The sequence below is a fragment of the Podarcis vaucheri genome (genome assembly GCF_965113315.1).
Source record: "Podarcis vaucheri genome assembly, chromosome: 7".
Lineage (NCBI taxonomy): Eukaryota > Metazoa > Chordata > Lepidosauria > Squamata > Lacertidae > Podarcis > Podarcis vaucheri.
Window position 1 is genome coordinate 11,029,467 of NC_138765.1, and position 18,962 is coordinate 11,048,428.

At 45.1% G+C, this 18,962-nt stretch overlaps 1 long non-coding RNA gene across 4 annotated transcripts; it reads right to left on the minus strand.

The window, feature by feature from the left end:
• Positions 1 to 4,834: 4,834 nt before the first annotated feature.
• Positions 4,835 to 16,332, minus strand: LOC309537023. Of its 4 annotated transcripts, none has more exons than XR_014221762.1 (7): positions 16,245 to 16,332; positions 14,549 to 14,607; positions 12,280 to 12,372; positions 8,736 to 8,868; positions 8,468 to 8,530; positions 6,922 to 7,171; positions 4,835 to 5,171 (listed from the first exon to the last, which is right to left on the minus strand). It is a non-coding gene; the product is annotated as an uncharacterized lncRNA (long non-coding RNA). The 4 variants fall into 4 exon arrangements; XR_014221763.1 differs by having other exon boundaries at positions 4,835 to 5,112; positions 6,922 to 7,178; XR_014221764.1 differs by having other exon boundaries at positions 6,922 to 7,178.
• Between the last annotated feature and the right edge of the window lie 2,630 nt (positions 16,333 to 18,962).

The window sequence follows — 18,962 nt, forward strand, 5'->3', positions numbered from 1 at the left end:
ATTTCCAGTAAATATGTTTGGGTTGACAACCATGGGGTATTTTTAACCACTAGGCTTCTATATATTCTTGAAAGGTATTTCATGTGATCAATTAATGCAGAGATAATGTGAATGTCTTGAATCTAGGGTAGCAAGGAGCTACTCACCTGTAACCATGAAGGATCTTCTCCAGATGACTAAACTTGGAGTATTTGGCAAAAGTCTTCTTTCACAAGAGAAAACACGCTTTCTCCAACTTCCAAGTGGCATTAGCTAGCCCTCCCCGTTTGGTGTCATCTGCAAATCTGATGAGCATCCCCTCAATTCCTTCATCCAAGGACAGAACGCTGTGGCACACCACTTGTTACTTTTTTTCTAGGATGGCGAAGAACTATAGTGAGCACTCTTTGGAGAGCCAGTGTGGTGTAGTGGTTAAGAGCGGTAGTCTCGTAATCTGCTGAACCGGGTTCGCTTCCCTGCTCCTCCACATGCAGCTGCTGGGTGACCTTGGGCTAGTCACACTTCTTTGAAGTCTCTCAGCCCCACTCACCTCACAGAGTGTTTGTTGTGGGGGAGGAAGGGAAAGGAGAATGTTAGCCGCTTTGAGACTCCTTCGGGTAGTGATAAAGCGGGATATCAAATCCAAACTCCTCCTCTTCTTCTTTTCTTCTTTGGGTTCGGTCAGTCAACCAGCTGCAAATCCACCTAACAGTTGCCCCGTACAGCTTTATCAGTTTCTCCACAAGAATATCATGGGGGACTTTGTCAAAAGCCTTGCTGAAATCAAAAGACCACAGCTGTCAAGAGTGCTCCCCAGCCAACGGAATGCACACAGCAGATAGTTAGCTCTTTATTGTCAAAGATAACACAGTCATTTCTACATCTCCAGATACCTATCCACGCTAGTCAAGCCTCTAAGCAGCTATTCCCTGGTCCACACTCTATGGAGCAGTTGCAGAAACAGGGGACCACTCCGTCTCAACCAGTTTATGTACCTTCCCCTGATGAGCTGCATGCACACAGCCAGAGACTACACCTGCGAGGCAACGTCCTCTGCTCGTCGCTTTTCAAACCCCTCCTGGTTCTGGGAGACGATGGTGCAGGAGAAAGTGGAGACACACCTGGCCTGTCACTTGCCTGATCTGAAGCTGCCCCTGACCTTTGCCTCCTGGCCAGTACAGTTCCCCACAAATCACAGATCCCCTTTCCCAAATCAGATTCCATCCTCGCTTTCCCCATTGCGCGCACACCAGCACCCTGCCAGTCCCTGGCACCAGCACTCCCCTGATCCACCAAACTTGTAAAAAAAATATAATGAGATTCGTCCAGCATGACTTGTTTTTGAGAAACCCAAGCTGGGCCCTAGTAATCACAGCATCTTTTCCTAAGTGCTCACACACCGACCTTTTAATTATCTGTTCCAGGACCTTTCCTGGTATCAACATCAAGCTGACCGGTCGCTAGTCACCTGGTATGAAGCATAGCTTGCTTGCTTGTTTGCTTTATTCAAAGTATCCCTAATCCACCATTCACCCAAAGGTTCCAGGGTGGAGACATAGACAATATAACCAACATTAATCAATAACATTAAAACAACATAAAACAAAATGGAAAGTTCAGTTTGCAAATAAAACCAGCAGTGGCGACATAAATCCAAACTTTCACCCCTCTTCAGAAGCCTGCTTAGAGAGGTGCTTTGATGCCAAACCACACATTACCCAGATTTCTGTGTCATTTTTCCTTTGGTTATTAATTTTTAAATGAAAGCAGCACTTGGAGGCTACAATCAGGAAAGGTGAGTAGGAAAGAGGCTGTAAAGGTATTTTTTCACCTGAAACATGCCCCTCCAGCTGCTTTTTCCTCCCACACACACAAAAAAATCTGGGCAAAAGTAGCTCAGTTGTGTTTATAAATTTTCCAGTTAACCATTTCTTCATCTCATCACACGTGCTGAAGTAAGATTCAGCTGCGAGTCCAGTCAGCATCTGTATGTGGAATGGGTTATGTTTGTGCGCCATCTTGCCCTTTGCCTCAGGCGGCAAAATGTCTGGAGCCAGCCCTGCGTCCTAGCGGTGAGCTACAGCCCCTTCCCCGAGTTGCCATTTCCTGACTGGGAATCCATTCTGGTCTGCAAAGGTGATGTCACCAAATCTCGACCATGAAACCATCAAGAATCACTTTCACACAGAGACCTGCAAACATCCTGAAATGGCGCTGAGCAATGATCCATGTGGATTGATTTGGGAGGTACACGTGGGAAGTGAAGGAAAGTTTTTTGGAGGGGGCAACACACTGGGCTTGCATCCCCCCCGCCACCCATAACAAATTGTTGCCAACGAGGTCTTTAGTAAAGGTAAAGGTACCCCTGACCGTTAGATCCAGTCACGGATGATTCGGGGGTTGCAGCGCTCATCTCGCTCTATAGGCCGAGGGAGTCAGTGTTTGCCAGCAGACAACCTCCGGGTCGTGTGGCCAGCATGACTAAGCTGCTTCTGGCAAACCAGAGCAGCGCAGGGAAATGCCGTTTGCCTTCCCGCCGGAGTGGTACCTATTTATCTACTTGCACTTTAATGTGCTTTCAAACTGCTAGGTTGGCAGGAGCTGGGACCGAGCAATGGGAGCTCACCCCGTCGCGGGGATTTGAACTGCCGACCTTCCGATCGGCAAGCTCAGTGGTTTAGACTACAGCGCCACCCGTGTCCCGAGGTCTTTAGTAGTTATGTAAACTAGCTCTTGTGCCTTTTGGCAGCCAGGAACCTGGATGAGAGGAATTTATGTCCATTGATGGCTGTTGACAATGGATCCCAGCTACATGTTACACCCCACCAGCCCGGATGTGTGTGTGAGTGTTTGTGTGAGGAGGAGGGGATTGAAAGGAACAGTTTTCACAGCCTTGATTGGGGCAGCCTTTGTTTGTTGGGAGCTGACTGAGGAAAACTGCTAAGCAGCTGGCAGAAGGCACCTCTTTCCCCTGTGCTCTGTGAGGTTTCTATGGCCGTAAGGAGTTGTGGTAGCCAGCCGAGGTGATGCCACAATGTCACAGGAGGCCAGTCTCAAGATATGCAGAGGGTCTTCATTGTTGAACATTAAAGCAGTGCTCTCAGCCTCAGTGTAACTTGATGCTTGAAGCTTAACCAAAGGTGATGAGGCTCAAACGTGACCATAGTACCTGAGAGACACTCAAGGAATGGACAGCTGAGAGCAAATCATCGAATTGCAGGGGTTAGAAGAGACCCCTAGGGTAATCCAGTCCAGGGCTTTTAATTTTTTTGCATTAAAATAACAAAGGGTGCTTCCAGACTATCCCCCCCCCCCCAGGTAGGATTCATTCACACACTGGAACATTCAGGCTGAACAACTGAAGTTGATTTGGAGCTCTTGTGCAACAGACCTCTTTCCTCAAAAGATCAGACTTTTTGCAATAGAGAAAGTGATGGGGAAGTGCAGTGGGACTTGTGGGATAACCTGTTTTGACGTCACCTAACCTCGCCACAAACAAATGAGGATGGATGCTCATTAAACAGCCAATGATAAGATAAGATAAGATAAGATAAATTTATTGTCATTGTCCGTATATACACAGTATACACAGCAACGAAAATCAAACACCCACCCAAAGACCGGGTACACATATACATTTGCACGTATCTCCGAACTCTCATCTAACCTCTCCCAAACGTGCAAACAAATCCAGACTAATTCTCGATAAACTAGTTGTCCTCTGAAAAAGACCAGAGTCTTGCGGCAGCTTAAAGGCCAACAATTTTTTGTGGCAAAGGTTCTCATGGATTACAGTTTACTTCGCCAGATGCATGAACTATCGTCCTGAATTACAGGTGTGTGTATATGTATCCCTGTAACTCCGGGTGAGATTTTATGATTGTTGCTGCTTTTATTCTGTGATGTGTGGGGTGTGTGTGTGTGTGTGTGTGTTGATTTTATATTCTGTTCATGTTAGTCACCTTGGGAACTTTGTTGAAAAACCACCTAGAAATGCAAGCAAGCAAGCAAGCAAGCAAGCAAGCAAACAACAAAAACGAACGAACAAACAAACAAACAAACAAACAAACAAACAGATAAATACTTTTTAGTTATGGCACAAGAAATCTCCAGAACAATCTTTTCAAACAGAAACTGGAATCAGAGTGAAATGTCATGAACCGGTTCTGAATGTGAAAAATGACAATTGGGGTCAGGTAATCCATTATTTGGGATGTGGTTGGCGCTGTGGTGTAAACTGTTGAGCCTAGGACTTGCTGATCAGAAGGTCGGCAGTTCGAATCCCCGTGACGGGGTGCGCTCCCATTGCTTGGTCCCTGCTCCTGCCCACCTAGCAGTTCAAAAGCACACCAAAGTGCAAGTAGATAAATAGGTACCACTCCGGTGGGAAGGTAAACGGCGTTTCCGTGTGATGCTCTCGTTCGCCAGAAGCGGCTGAATCATGCTGGCCACATGACCCGGAAGCTGTATGCCAGCTCCCTCGGCCAATAAAGCGAGATGAGCGCCGCAACCCCAGAGTCGGTCACGACTGGACCTAATGGTCAGGGGTCCATTTACCTTTAATCCATTATTTAACTGATTTTAGAACAGCGGTACCTTGGTTTATGAACTTAATCCGTTCCGGAAGTTCATTCTTAAACTGAAACTGTTCTTAAACCGAGGTGCGCTTTCTCTAATGAGGCCTCTCACCGCCGGTGCCCTGCCACCGTTCAGATTCCACTCTTAGACCAAGGTAAAGTTTTCAAACTGGCACACTATTTTCGGTTTTGCGGAGTTTGTAAACCGAATCGTTCTTAAACAGAACTGTTCTTAAACCGTTTGGCATCCATTCCTTGCATTGTCGCTTTAACACCTCTTTATGTAACAAATAAGTTTTTTTAATGTGTCTTAATGATTAAGCCATAGAGGTAAGTTGGTACACAAACATATTGCCTTGGGTGGAGATACACAACAGTCAAAGTGGGTGGAAGAGTTCAGCCAGAACTTGCAGGGTTGTTGCTTTGTCCCATTCAGAGATTGCAAAACTCACTTACAGTTTGTCTAGTCATGGATGGGGAACTTGTCACTTCCCAGCTCCTGTCAGCCCCAGCCAGCAGTGCCAGTAGTTGGAGATGAGTTCTAGTCCAACAGCATCTGGAAAAACGACAGCTTCCTCACTCCTGAAGGTGTTATCATTTGGAAAATTCCAAAATCTGCTTTAGGGGGGAACTTTTATTAGCCCAAACAAAATGTTATGAAATAGTGTGCAGAACTCTCATAGACACAACTAGAAATCTGCAAAGCACCGAACAGAGACTGTGACAAAATGCTGGCTCTGTGTGTCGTGGAGACAAATGGTGGGATATAAATAAGCAAATAAATAAAATGGCTCCAACAATAATCAACGTTTTTTTCTTACTCCTTCCTGCCCCTATTTTGCTTACCATGTGGCCTGGTTAAGAGTCCTGGATAACTTTGACAGTTAACACTTACTATGAATTTAAACACCTGTTAAGATATCGTAACTAAATTTTGCACTTGACTAAGGAGCTAGTTTTCATCTGTGTTTGGACACAATTTATCAATATAGCAAACTGAATCTCTCAAAACTGCATTGATCTTAAACAAATATTGCATGATGGTTCCTGAGATCAAGGAGCAGGTTTCCTCCATATGTTTGCAAACAACTGGACAGCATTTCAAACCTCTGTCTGGTTCCCTGTAACCTCACTTCTCGCAATGAGGGAACCGCCAGAAGGCCCTCGGAGCTGGATCTCAGTGTCCGGGTTGAACGATGGGGGTGGAGACGCTCCTTCAGGTATAGTCGACCGAGGCCGTTTAGGGCTTTAAAGGTCAGCACCAACACTTTGAATTGTGCTCGGAAACAAACTGGGAGCCAATGCATATCTCTCAGGACCAGTGTTCTACTGTATGGTCCTGGCAGCCACTCCCAGTCACCAGTCTAGCTGTCGCATTCTGGATTAATTGCAGTTTCCGGGTCACCTTCAAAGGTAGCCCCACGTAGAGCGCATTGCAGTAGTCCAAGCGGGAGACAACTAGAGCATGCACCACTCTGGCGAGACAGTCTGCAGGCAGGTAGGGTCTCAGCCTGCGTACCAGATGGAGCTGGTAGGCAGCCGCCCTGGACACAGAATTAACCTGCACCTCCATGGACAGCTGTGAGTCCAAAATGGCTCATAGGCTGCGCACCTGGTCCTTCAGGGGCACAGTTGCCCCATTCAGGACCAGGGAGTCCCCCACACCTGCCCGCCTCCTGTCCCCCCCCAAACAGTACTTCTGTCTTGTCAGGATTCAACCTCAGTCTGTTAGCCGCCAGGCACTCACACAGGACATGCACGGCCTTCACTGGTTCTGCTGTGTGTGTTGAGCAAGCCTGATACCCTCATTTTACAGACAGGGAGCTATTACAGAATGTCTTGACCAGGGCCACATAGATTTTGAGCCAGTGGCAGCGCTGAGACAGAAACTGCATCCAAATACATCTTTCTGTTTGCTGGACTACTCTAGCTGAAATGCCTAGAAATTAAAATGTTGTACACCGCCCTGGGATTGTTGGATAAAGGGCGGTATATAAATAGAAAAAGAAGAAGAAAGGAGGAGGAGAAGGAGAAGAAGATATGTTGCATACAGCTACATTACAAGTGAGCATTTGGCATGTACTAAATAAGCATGGGGCCACTTTGTCTTTTTAGGCCTTGCATCTGACTAGCTTAATTTTCTTTAAAATTAAAATGTGCCAGTCCTCTGGGCAATGAAGCAGTTAACACTGCAGCGAGGATGATAGGATGCTCCTCAAAGGATGCTCAGGCATCATTCAGGAATTAATCTCTTAAAATTACTTTATTTTCCTGATGCTAATGTGTGGAATGCTATTATGTGTAATTACTGTGCCCATAATCTCTCTTTGTCACCTTCTCCCTTCCTCTTGCATACTCTTCCTACCTGCCCATTTCTTAGACACCAGGATAGCGTTGGCTTGGGGAGTCACTGGGTGGTTGAGAAAGAGCCTTGGGTTCCTGCACCGGAACGGGTGTGCTTTCAGGCTGAAACAAGGAAGAACACCAGTGGCTAGCTTGGAGGGACTTGTGTGGTGTGTGACTTAAGGTTCACAGAAAAACGATTTCCTTGCTGGGTTAGTTGGGGAATAACCTGTGCCGGGCCACACAACATCCTTGCCTCTGTTTGCTGCAGTCTGTGGGCTCAAGAGACAATTAGAGGGGAGTGAGACACAACAGCAAGAGCACTCCCCTATTTGTTTATTTATTTATTTTTTAAATTATTTTTATTGAGATTTTCAGTTAAACAGAAAACAAACCAAAACAAACAGTCAGAAACTAAAACAAACACTCTTAACAATAATTCTTTGGTACCATCATCTTATTTACATTGCGTTAGATCACGCCTCGACTTCCTTCCTATCCCGTTGCGGTTTTCTTGGTATACTTCTACTCTTACAGTTTCTGTTCCAATTATGTACACATCACAAGGTTTATGTTAAACCTACTGTAGTTTTTAAATTTCTACAATTACTTTCAATATATGTCACACATTTACTCCATTCTTCAATAAACTTTGTACCTTCTTGGTGTCTAATTTTATGTGTCATTCATGCTAATTCTGCGTATTCAAATAATTTTACTTGCCAATCCATAACCGTAGGGATCTCTGCTGACTTCCATTTTTGAGCTATCAATACCCTGGCCGCCACCGTTGCATATTGAAACAATCTCTGATCTTCCTTTTTAATTTCGTCACCTATTATTCCTAACAAAAATGCTTCCGGTTGTTTTTTTTTGGAAAAAGTATATCTGAAAATTTTCTTTAATTCGTTATATATAAGCTCCCAAAAAATTTTCATTTCCTCACAAACCCACCACATATGGTAAAGGTCCCCATCCTTCTGCTTACATTTCCAGCATGCTTTGTTTCCAATTTTATACATTTTCCCCAATTTTACCAGTGTGATGTACCATAGCACTCCCCTATTTGTGAGCTTCAGCTACCAGTATTCAGACTCATGCTGCCTCTGATTCTGGATGTAGTATTACAGAGCTTCCAGGCCTTTGTACTCCTGAGATTTGGCTGCCTCTTAACTCAGGGATGGGGAAACCTGTGGCCTTCCAGATATTGGGGGACAGCCACTCCCACCTTCCCTTGCTGTTGGCCATGCTGTCTGGGATTGGTGGGAGTTGGGTCCAAAAGCATCTGATGTTCACAGGCATACCCTCCAACACTTTGAAGCCAAAATCCAGGACGCCAGATTCAACATTTTTTATCGCAAAAGTTTGGGGTGCTGCGATCTCATGCAATTTCGCTTTTTTTTCGGGCAGAAATTGAGCGAGGTCACAGCAAGCAAAACGGCCACCATTCTCTCATGATTAAAAAAAATAGGATGTCCCTTTCTTCCGGGACACTTGTGGGGTATACACAGGTCCCTCATCACTGCCTCAGTTAATATGAGTTAGGGTGTAATCCTAAAGATATATACCTGGATGTAAGCTCCATTGAACTCAATGGTGCTTGCTTCTGAGTACACACATGGAAGACTGTACTGTAAATCCAATTAAGTAAAACACAGCTCATTAGATTGTTTCCTTTAGGGCAAGTCTGCAATTCATCTTTTAAAATTGACTTAGGAGTTGAAACATCAGACACACCCACTTGATGGATCCTTCAATGGAAACATAAATCATGCTAATAAAATTCCAAACAGTTCTTATAATCTTAGAATCATCCATTGTCTTTATGCAAATTACCTTTCCTGAGGCTTGTCACTGCATCACAATTGCTTGCAGATTTGGCCCAGTCGAATTTGAATACTGTTACATGCTCTTCCCACTTTCCTGAGATGTGAGGCCTTCTGAGAAAACACTACTTGGGTTTGGCTTCCTATGGAGGAGAGACAAGTGGAGATGGATGCTGTTTTTGTAATATTTGATTCATTTAGAAATCTACAGTAGCGACTGCTACAATGAATGAGAGAGCCTCGTCTGGCTGGAGAAGTAGGGGAGAGCTTAAGGAGGTTTTGAATAGGGTGGCCAGGTGACAAAGAAATGAGGGCATGTTCACTAGTCATGTAGAAGAGAGAATTCCAGCAGGTATATAGTGCATGACGAGCTGCACTGGAGGAAATTATCTCTTCTATGTGACAATTAAAGGTGCAGGAGCCCCATCCATATCACTATTAAAGGTGCAGGAACCCTGTTCATTTTTTTGGCATCTGTCGACTCTAGCTTTGACTGTTTGGCCAGCAAAGGAGAATGCTTTACAAGTGACTGGGAGAACTGATCCTGATGGATACTAGCATGGCTTGCTTACTTGCAAATTAACAATCCAGTACAGAGGTAAAGGTACCCCTGCCCGTACGGGCCAGTCGTGTCCGACTCTAGGGTTGTGCGCTCATCTCACTTAAGAGGCCGGGAGCCAGCGCTGTCCGCAGACACTTCCGGGTCACGTGGCCAGCGTGACGAAGCCGCTCTGGCGAGCCAGCACCAGCGCCGCACACGGAAACGCCGTTTACCTTCCCGCTATAAAGCGGTCCCTATTTATCTACTTGCACTTAGGGGTGCTTTAGAACTGCTAGGTGGGCAGGAGTACAGTGGTACCTCGGGTTAAGTACTTAATTCGTTCCGGAGGTCCATTCTTAATGGGGCCTCCTGCTGCTGCTGCGCCGCCAGAGCACGATTTCTGTTCTCACCCTGAAGCAAAGTTCTTAACCCGAGGTACTATTTCTGGGTTAGCGGAGTCTGTAACCTGAAGCGTATGTAACCTGAAGCATATGTAACCCGAGGTACCACTGTACAACCGCATTTAACTTGTGCATTTTCAAATTACCTAGTTGGAGGCTGGTGGGCTGAAATCAAACAATTTAAATGCTGGAAGGTGGGGAGCTTAAAAGCTCTTTTGGCACAGGGTTTTCCCAGTGCGGAAGGAGCTTTTAAGCTCTCTGCCTTGCTTGCCAGACTCTGGGATGCTCTTGCAGGAACTTGCATGACCCTGCAAGATCTCGTGGGAGCATTCCCGAACCTTAAAAACAAAGCAGAAACCTTAAAAAACTCTCTTTCTTGTTTGTGGGGTGGGGGTGGGGGTAGGGGTGCAAGGCCCTCTTAGCACACCAACTCTGGAAAAATAAGGCTGCTTGCTTGGGAGGGGGGCTGTCATTATACCAATCAGGTCATTGTTCTGTCTAGCATAGTATTGTGTGCTCTGATTGGCATGACTGTCCCAGGTAGACTTTCCAACCCTTGTTACAGAGATCTATCAGGTGGAGTTGTCAGGAATTAAAACGTCTGAGTTCGAAACATAGGTTTTACAACAGTGGTGGGGAGCATCCAGCCCCCCCCCAAGGCAAATTAAGTCCAGCAGGTCTCCTAATTAGGCTCACAAGGCAGTTCTCACCAAACCGTGCCAGCCTGCCCACATACCTGCCATTACCAGGTATGTGTGACACCAGGTGTGGGGCAGGTGAAGACACAACTGCAAAGCAGGTGGCTCTGCTGGAATCATCTGGTTCTGAAGAATGGGCAAGAAAAATGTAAAGGGAAACACTTCCTTTGCTCTTGAAGTTTGAAAACAAACCATGAGGTTTGCAGCACCTGCCGCCTATCAGCTGCACATGTTGATTTCAAACTCCAAGGGCAAAGGAAGGGTTTTTCAAGCTTGTCTGCAAAGGAAAACACTTCACCTGACACCAGGGCAACAGCCAGTGACTGACAGGTAGGGAGCCCCGCCTCCTGCCAAATTGACCCACAGCTGTTGGGCGGTATGTCGCTGGACCCAGTTCCTTATCTCTGCTTTACGAATAAGCTGTGTGTGCTCCACTCAGGAGATGAGAGTGTGTTGCAAGTGCAGTGACTGAGGTGTGCCCAGTCAGAGATGAGGATGTGTGTGGAGTGTATTTTATGCAGGTGATTCAGACTGTTTCACCTGCATATATTATATAACCAGGGCCACCTGCTGTTCATAGGACTTCACAATAAGGAAGTGCATACCCTCAAGGATTTCTCCGATGAAAATAGGAATGTCCTAAGGAAAAGCAGGACATTCTGGCATCAAACCAGAAATCGGGACAAGCTTCTCTAAATCAGGGAAATCCCTGGAAAATAGGGACACTTGAGAGGGTCAGGAAGTGCTGATGTTCACTTTGTGTTTGCCTGATGTAATTTATAGGAAAGCTTCCCTGATCAAAGGAATTCAAGCACTCAGAAATATTTCCCCCTACTAGACTAGACATCACATAGGAGATGTATTCATCAAACTCCAGTCTTATTGCTTTTTTAAAAAAATAACTGAATAACAACCTTGGCGTTTGCAGCATGGGTTGGAGGGACTGCTTAGCAATTTTCCTTTCTGGCATTTTTTTCACTCAGAACCTGCTGCCTCACATTTTAAAGATACAGAATAAACCTTATCTCACCACCACCACCACCACTCCCCAGCTGCTGAGAGAAAAGTAGTGTAGGAAAGAATCATTGTGCATGAACAAATGGTGGAAATGGTTAAGCAGCCCCTCACCTTTCATTTTCACTGCTCCCGAATGCAGCCTCTGAGGTTGCTATTCATAAAATGAATTTTCAGAACAGATTCATGTGCCTCCAAGTGTAATGGCTAGTTGATTCACTCAAGGAGCTTCCAGAGTGTCACTATTTTTTTGGTGGTATTCAATCACATCCTGGTGAACTCAGGCTACACAACTAAAGCTGATAAATGGGGCTGTTCCAAAAGATTGGACTTTTTCTGATAAGAAAAGTGATTGGAAAATGGCACTGGAAAGTGTGAGACAATGCTTGGTGCGACATCGTCTAACCTCCCCGCAAACAAGTCAGCATAAATGCTTCTGAAATAGCTGGCGTCATCTAATCTCTCCACAAAGAATAAACAGGAGTGTGTACACAGGACACCAGAGAGGACTGGACACTGTAGCGTGCCCTTGAGTGGCACAATCTCATACTTTGTGCTTGACTTGTTGTGGCACACTTGCCACAGAGTCTGGCCACCACCGAGCATAGGGCTTGTTCAGCGGCAGGTTTCCTGATGGATTCTCATGCGACCTGCTCTGGCCTGTGAAATCAAAAATGGTTTTTTGTTGTGTGTTTAATTGTCTTGTAGTACATCCTTGACTTGGCTGGTGCTCAGTAGTGGCGCTAGTGCACAGACTAAATCACTGCTTGACCTTCTCATGACCCTGTCAGTTCAAATCCTGCTTTGAGCTCCAGTCCTGATAAGTGACGAAAACAGCAGATGAGGGACTAGTGTAGCCGACGATTCATGATTGGAATAAAATACTTAAATAAAACTCACTTAATTAGAAATATTTGTCGATTTCTTAATCGCGAAGCTCTCTGAGCAGCGTACATGATGGAATTGTTCACAGAACACGGCTAAAATCCATGGCTGTTAAAAGAAACAAACCCAAATAAACATAAACTATTAATAAAACACAGATAAAATGAGTAGAACTTCTAATAAAACAAAACAAATATAGATACCGTAACTGAATTTTATGTGTGGGCAGGCTTGCTGAAAAAAAACAAAACGGTTTTCTGCAGTCGTCTAAAGTTATAGAGTAAAGGCACCTGCCTAAGGCAAGGAGTTCGAAAAAGGCTAACAGACGCAACAAACTCTGATACAGAATGATGAAATGCATACCTTGACTAAACTAATGAAAACACGTGACAAAGGGAAAGGGGAAGTGTTTCCAGGGAGAAAAGGCATTGCAAGGATTTCAGACAATGCTAGTCATGGAAATGTTTTGTCGGTTCTTGTCTCCGAGTAGGAGTGTGACAAATATCTTATTAATGCTAATCATGCGTAGTCCTGACAATGCTTTGTTTATCTAGCAAAAATGATATCCTGCCTTTCAGAGAGAGAGAAATCCTCTTAAGACAACAAACAAATATATATAAACTAAGGATGGCTCCAGACTATCACTATTTTGCAGGAGGGAATCAAGCACATATTGGAAATTTAGGTTTGCAAAATTAAAAAGGATTGAAGTGCTCTGTCAATCTAGTGCAATGGAAGAACTTTATGTTATTATTTATTAAATTTGTATACAGTGGTACCTTGGTTTATGAACTTAATCCATTCCGGAAGTCCGTTCTTAAACAAAGCATTTTTAAACCAAGGCGTGGTTTACCATAGCAGTGGGGGACTCAATTTACAAATGGAACACACTCAACAGGAAGCGAAACATGTTCTTATTCCAAGGTTCCCAAACCGAAACACCTACTTCCGGGTTTGCAGCGTTCTTAATCCAAGTTGTTCATTAACTAAGCTGTTCTTAAACCAAGGTACCACTGTACTGCCCTTCACCTGAAGATCACAGGGCTGTTCACATTGCAAGTGCCTGGTTGAACAGAAACGTTTTTGCCGGCGCCTAAAGATGTATAATGAAGGTGCCAGGCACACATCCCTTGGTAAAGCATTCCACAATCGAGGAGCCACAACAGAAAAGGCCCATTCTTGTGCTGCCACCCTCTGCACCTCTCTGAAGGGGGCACACCAAGAAGGGGCTCAGATGATGATCTCATGGTCCAGGTTGGATCATATGGAGAGAGGTGGTCCTTAAGGAATTGCAGTCCTGAGCCTTTTAAGGCTTTATAGGTCAAAACAAGCACTTTGAATTGTGCCCGGAAACTATTTGGCAGCCAGAGCTGTCAGGCCAGGATCGGTGTCATATGCCCAAACTATCTTGTCCTGGTAAACCACCGGGCCCACTCCTTCAGAGAGCGTGTAACCCCCTCAAGAGCTGGCAACCTTTCATCCATCCGGTCTCGGGAACCACCCGCTAAGAGTGCCTCAGTTTTATCTGGATTGAGCTTCAGTTTGTTGGCTCTCATCCAGTCCATTACTGAGGCAAGACATCAATCCAGTTCTGCCCCACCTGTGGATTTAAAGGAGAAGTAGAGCTGTGTGTCATCACCGTATTGCTGACAACATACTCTGGATAACCCCACTCAGCAATCTCATGTAGATGTTGAACAGTATAGGAGATAAAATTGAACACTGAGGAACCCCACACTGAAGGACCCAAGAGCACTTCTGAAGCGTCACCCTCTTGGAATGGCCATCCAAGTAGGACCAGAACCACCGCAAAGCTCACCCCCAACTCAGACAGCTGCTCCAGAGGGTACCATGGTCGATGGTATCAAAAGCTGCTGAGAGGTTGAAGAAAATTAACAGCAGCACATTTCCTCTGTCTCTCTCCCAAAAGAGCTCATCATACCAGCTGACCAAAGCAGTTTCTGTGCCGAAACCCCAATTGAAATGGATCTAGAAAATCTGTTTCTGGTAGTTACTTAATTTCCAAATCCAGGGAGAGTTTCTTGAAGAGTGGTTTTGCCACAGGCTCCTTCAAGCGGGCAGGGAACCCCCCCCTCTTGCAAGGCAATATTGAACACCTCCCTGGTTCAGCCAGCTGTCCCCTCCCTGCTAATTTGTATCAGCCAAGAGGGGCAAGGGTCAAGAATACAAGTAGTTGCCCTGACAGCTTGTCCACATCCTTGAGCTTTACTAGCTAAAACTCACCCAACACAACAGGAATGGACACCCCTTGAGATTCATCTACCGTTAATAGCGGAGTCAAGATCCCGGTCACAAGCTTCATTCAGCTGGTCCACAGCATACCTGTAAAAAAAAAAATGCAATTAATAATCATGCACCATGTAGTACAGCAGTTGCTACAACAGGCCGAGAAGTCATTTAGTGATCTGCTAAGATGCTTAGCAACTTTCAAGTGGTTTATGAGGGGGGAAAGTTTGTGTTTAAAAAAGATAAAGGAATCACCACATCAGAGCAAAATAGATAGACAGCAACAGTTATATATATTTTTAAAAAGTCACAGCACTATTGTGCATGCTTCTTTCATGCGGCGAAGGCTTATTAACTGGTTGCCTACATCACTAGACTGGAATATGTACATTGTTAATTAATATGGGTGGTATGAGCTGAAAACACAAATTTAAGCCGCTCCAGCCTACCACAACTGCTTTGTATTTCTTCCCAAGAGATGTTGGTCCAGGAAAAGTGATTGCTTTAACCCACATGGTGACACTCTGCATATCATTGTGATGATGCTCTCACAGGCCCGCCAGTTTAAAATAAAAACAAACCTATCTGCTTGGAATTCAAAGGAAGTCAAAGCACCAGTGGAATCCTTAAGGGGGTGGAGAACTGGGGAGGAACTGCATCCCTAAGATGTAAACAACAAACAGCCTTACGGTGTTGCAAAGACTAACCTGGGTGGATTGTGGCATGGTAAGGAGATCCTCTCACCGTTTCATCCTACTCGTGCTGTAAGATGTGGAGAGAAAGCTCTCCTTTGCATTCCACTGTGTGGGGTAGTCTCAGTATGCGATGAAGCAAGAAAGAGCCCTCTCTGTAGTGGTGCTTTGCTGACACTTTCCATCATTTTGGTGCCAAGTTTTATTTATTCATTTATTTATTGCATGTACAGTGGTACCTCGGGTTACATACGCTTCAGGTTACAGACTCCGCTAACCCAGAAATAGTACCTCGGGTTAAGAACTTTGCTTCAGGATGAGAACAGAAATTGTGCTCTGGCGGCGCGGCAGCAGCAGGAGGCCCTGTTACCTAAAGTGGTGCTTCAGGTTAAGAACAGTTTCAGGTTAAGAACAGACCTCTGGAACGAATTAAATACTTAACCTGAGGTACCACTGTATTTTTGTTTTATGTGACTGCATTTTGTATTTTGCACCCCATCTTGGCATCCACTTAGGACGGGCTATAAATATTCCTCATAAGTAAATAATTAATTGAATAAAACTGTTAAGTCACTGAGGTGCCACAAGGATCCTTGACGAATGGAGTTGCCTCTCTGGAATTCATCCCAAAAGTAGTTTGTGACAGAGATTTAGTCGCTCATTTATGAACATAAGCCATTTACACTTCTAGCAGTCAGCCCAAGTCATCGTGAGCACTTCTAATGCTGCAACCAGTACTTTTTCCTAGGCAACCAGAATATGATAAATTTTAGTGCCATGACTGTTAAAGAGGTACTGTATTAGTGTTTTACATTTATAGTGTGGATGTGATCAAAACCAGCTTCTGGGTACAGGTAGCAGATGGTTTGGATGAGGAAAGATCTTGGATTGCCCAGATAACCAGCAGAAAAGGAGGAGCCTGGTCCCGAATGAGTATTTCCTGTGCACAGAGTAAGATCTGCTCAGTCACCCACTGCCAAATGATTATTGCCAGGTAGGCTGTCATTAACTATAGCATAGTCAGGCTGCGGACACACTAACCTGTTTGGAGCACAAAAATATAGTTCATCTCAATCTGGATCTATTCATGCTCATCTTCAACATGCTGCTTTCAATCAAAATTGATTCTAGATCCTTCCATGCACAAGGGTGGGTGTGATTAGCTGAAACACATTATAAACCGCTCCCCTTGTGATAGGATTATCCGCTCCTCTTCCTCCCTGCACATGGTCCAGGTGAATGATGGAGGAAGCGGTGACTGCAATCTTGGTTATTAGTCCACCCACAACGGAATTAGGCAGGTGTGGTTACACTCCCCTCCACAATTGCTGGAATCATCTACAAAGGGACACAATTTCCTACTTTACAATTGTATGGTTATATGGCACTGCACGGTAATGCAGAACCAACCTGCTTTATTTTCGGATTGAAACCATTCTCAATAAGTGGTTTTTAGCAGGCAAGGAGAAATGCAACACATCTAGACTGTGTGTGGACTATGTAGAAAAAGCAACTAATTACAGCAGAACAGAATGTTTGCAAAACTAACTTATTTGTCATGCTACTAAGAAAGAAATGTAGCCTTATTGGAGTTCACTGATTGGTTCTGCGTTGCTCCGGGACAGGAGGAAGGAAGTCAAAATGACACCGAGTTGGTTCAAAGAAAGAGTTTATTCTGCTCTCTGGATAGCAGAAGGCACTTGCGTGATTAGTCCACAGCAAGTACAAAGAAATGACAAGTTTCATGCAGTATTTATATCCTCCAGGCACCCTCTCCCTCCTTCCAACCACGTCAGCCTATGTATGCAGGTTGACATATGTTCCTGCTCTGGTACTCTCAACCATAAAAGGGATTTTCTTCCTGCACTCCTGACCATAAAAGGATATTCCTGTTCCTACTCCTATCTTGGAGCAAAAGGTCACTACTTCCGAGAACATGCTCTGGCGTTAGTCCCAGACTTGGGTCTCTGCGTCATTTGTGGTCAGGACATAAGATATGTCTGTGTCTGTTCTACTGGTAAAGTCAAGGCCAGTCTTGCCGTCAAACTGATAAGGGAGAGAGCTGTGTTCTTGTTTTGCATTTGCTCAACGGCTAAAGTTTATGCATTTTAGCTAAGGAGAAATGGGGATTTTGGTGCAGTTTAAAAATGCCTGCACAGTCAGTTTTGGGTTTGGGAAACCCATTCCTTCAGTAGACATTTGGCCGCCATAGCGAAGCCCATTGCCCTGCTGGACATCAGCAAAAAAAGCTCTCTAGCACAGGCTTCCATCTTCAAAAGTCAGTAACTATGGCATTTCAGAACATTCCCATCTTGGTCAGCAAACAGTTGTTGCAGTTTGGATTGGGGAATGAAGTGGACCGGACCATGAGAGAAAAAGATTTAGAGGATCCCCAGTGTGCCAGTGAGAAAGCAAATTGGATTGTGGAGTTTTGTCTTGAAGCAGCTGCAGAGACCGATCCACAACCGGGATGGCTCCAAAACGATTAAACCTGTGATTTTTCCTGAAGGAGCTGCTTAATCTGCAGGAAAGGAGAACTCTGTGAAAATCCCAAGATGAAAACAACATAGGCCGCTGCCTAATGTGTGTGTGTGGGGGGGGAGGGTTGTGTTTGTATTTTTTTGTGGAGAGGCTGTTTACTTTTGCTACAGGGATTTTTCCTGCAAGATTTAGCAATGGTTTAAAAATGCTGTTGATCTGTGCTTTTTGCAGGTTGTTAAGTGATGAGAACTGTTTAATGGTTTTAAGAACATGGTGTGTGTGTGTGTGTGTGTGTGTGTGTGTGTGTGTTTGAAAGCCACCTTGTGCTGCAGTCGCCCAAGGGAAAAAGAAATGATTGTGAAGATTGTTTGGGTAACTGTGTGTTTGTTTGAAAGCCATGTGTTGTGCTACAAGGGCACTGTTAAGGAAAAAATCTAGGTGTGAGGCTGCTCAGTCACCCAGCCCATCGGGCAGAGCCCACGGGTCCCTGCGGAATAAAGGAAGGATTCCAGCCACCAACCGGAGCAAATAGCTGTAGACCAACGTTTATTGCGCAATAGGTTCAAAGAGCAAATTTGAACCCCGAGGATGGGGTGACAAAGACTTTTAAAACTTTCCCACCATATCCCAGAATACAGTTCGTACAGCATCATTGCTACATTACTGACATGTCACAAAAGGGGAGGGGTTGACCTTGGCAAACATGTCCAGACAAGTCCTTGGTACAAGATTAGCATAAGCAGACAAGGCAGGGCAAGACTCAGGTATAAGATTAGCATAGACAAATATGTCTTAAGTACCCACCACCCAAAAGTACAATAGAAGTTCCTTTGCATGTCTGGAGCCTGAGGCGAGTCAGGTGATGGATATGGCTTCCTTTGCCTAACAATGAGCCCAGCAATTGTGTGGCGAGTTCCCGCCCCCCACCAGGATAAATAAAGACACGAGACACCATAATATAAGGTTAATTGGGCGAATTAGGCCACAACTTTATTGAATTCAGGAATGAGAGGCATTGGCTTAGGCATTGGTCCTAACGACTATCCCTATCCGGCTCCAGCCCATTTGCTGGAGACACGGGGAAGGGTTAACACTAATCGGGGGAGTCTCCCGCCGAGGTCACCGCTCTGGGGCGTGCCTTTGGCCCTCACCTCCATAGGCTTCGGACAGGGCCACGCCCCCCGGAGTCCTTTAACGGACCACCCTTCGCTCACTGGGGGGAGGTGATGGCGTTCCTCCCCCCCACATCCTCTTAACCCCTTCTTACCAATGCCTACC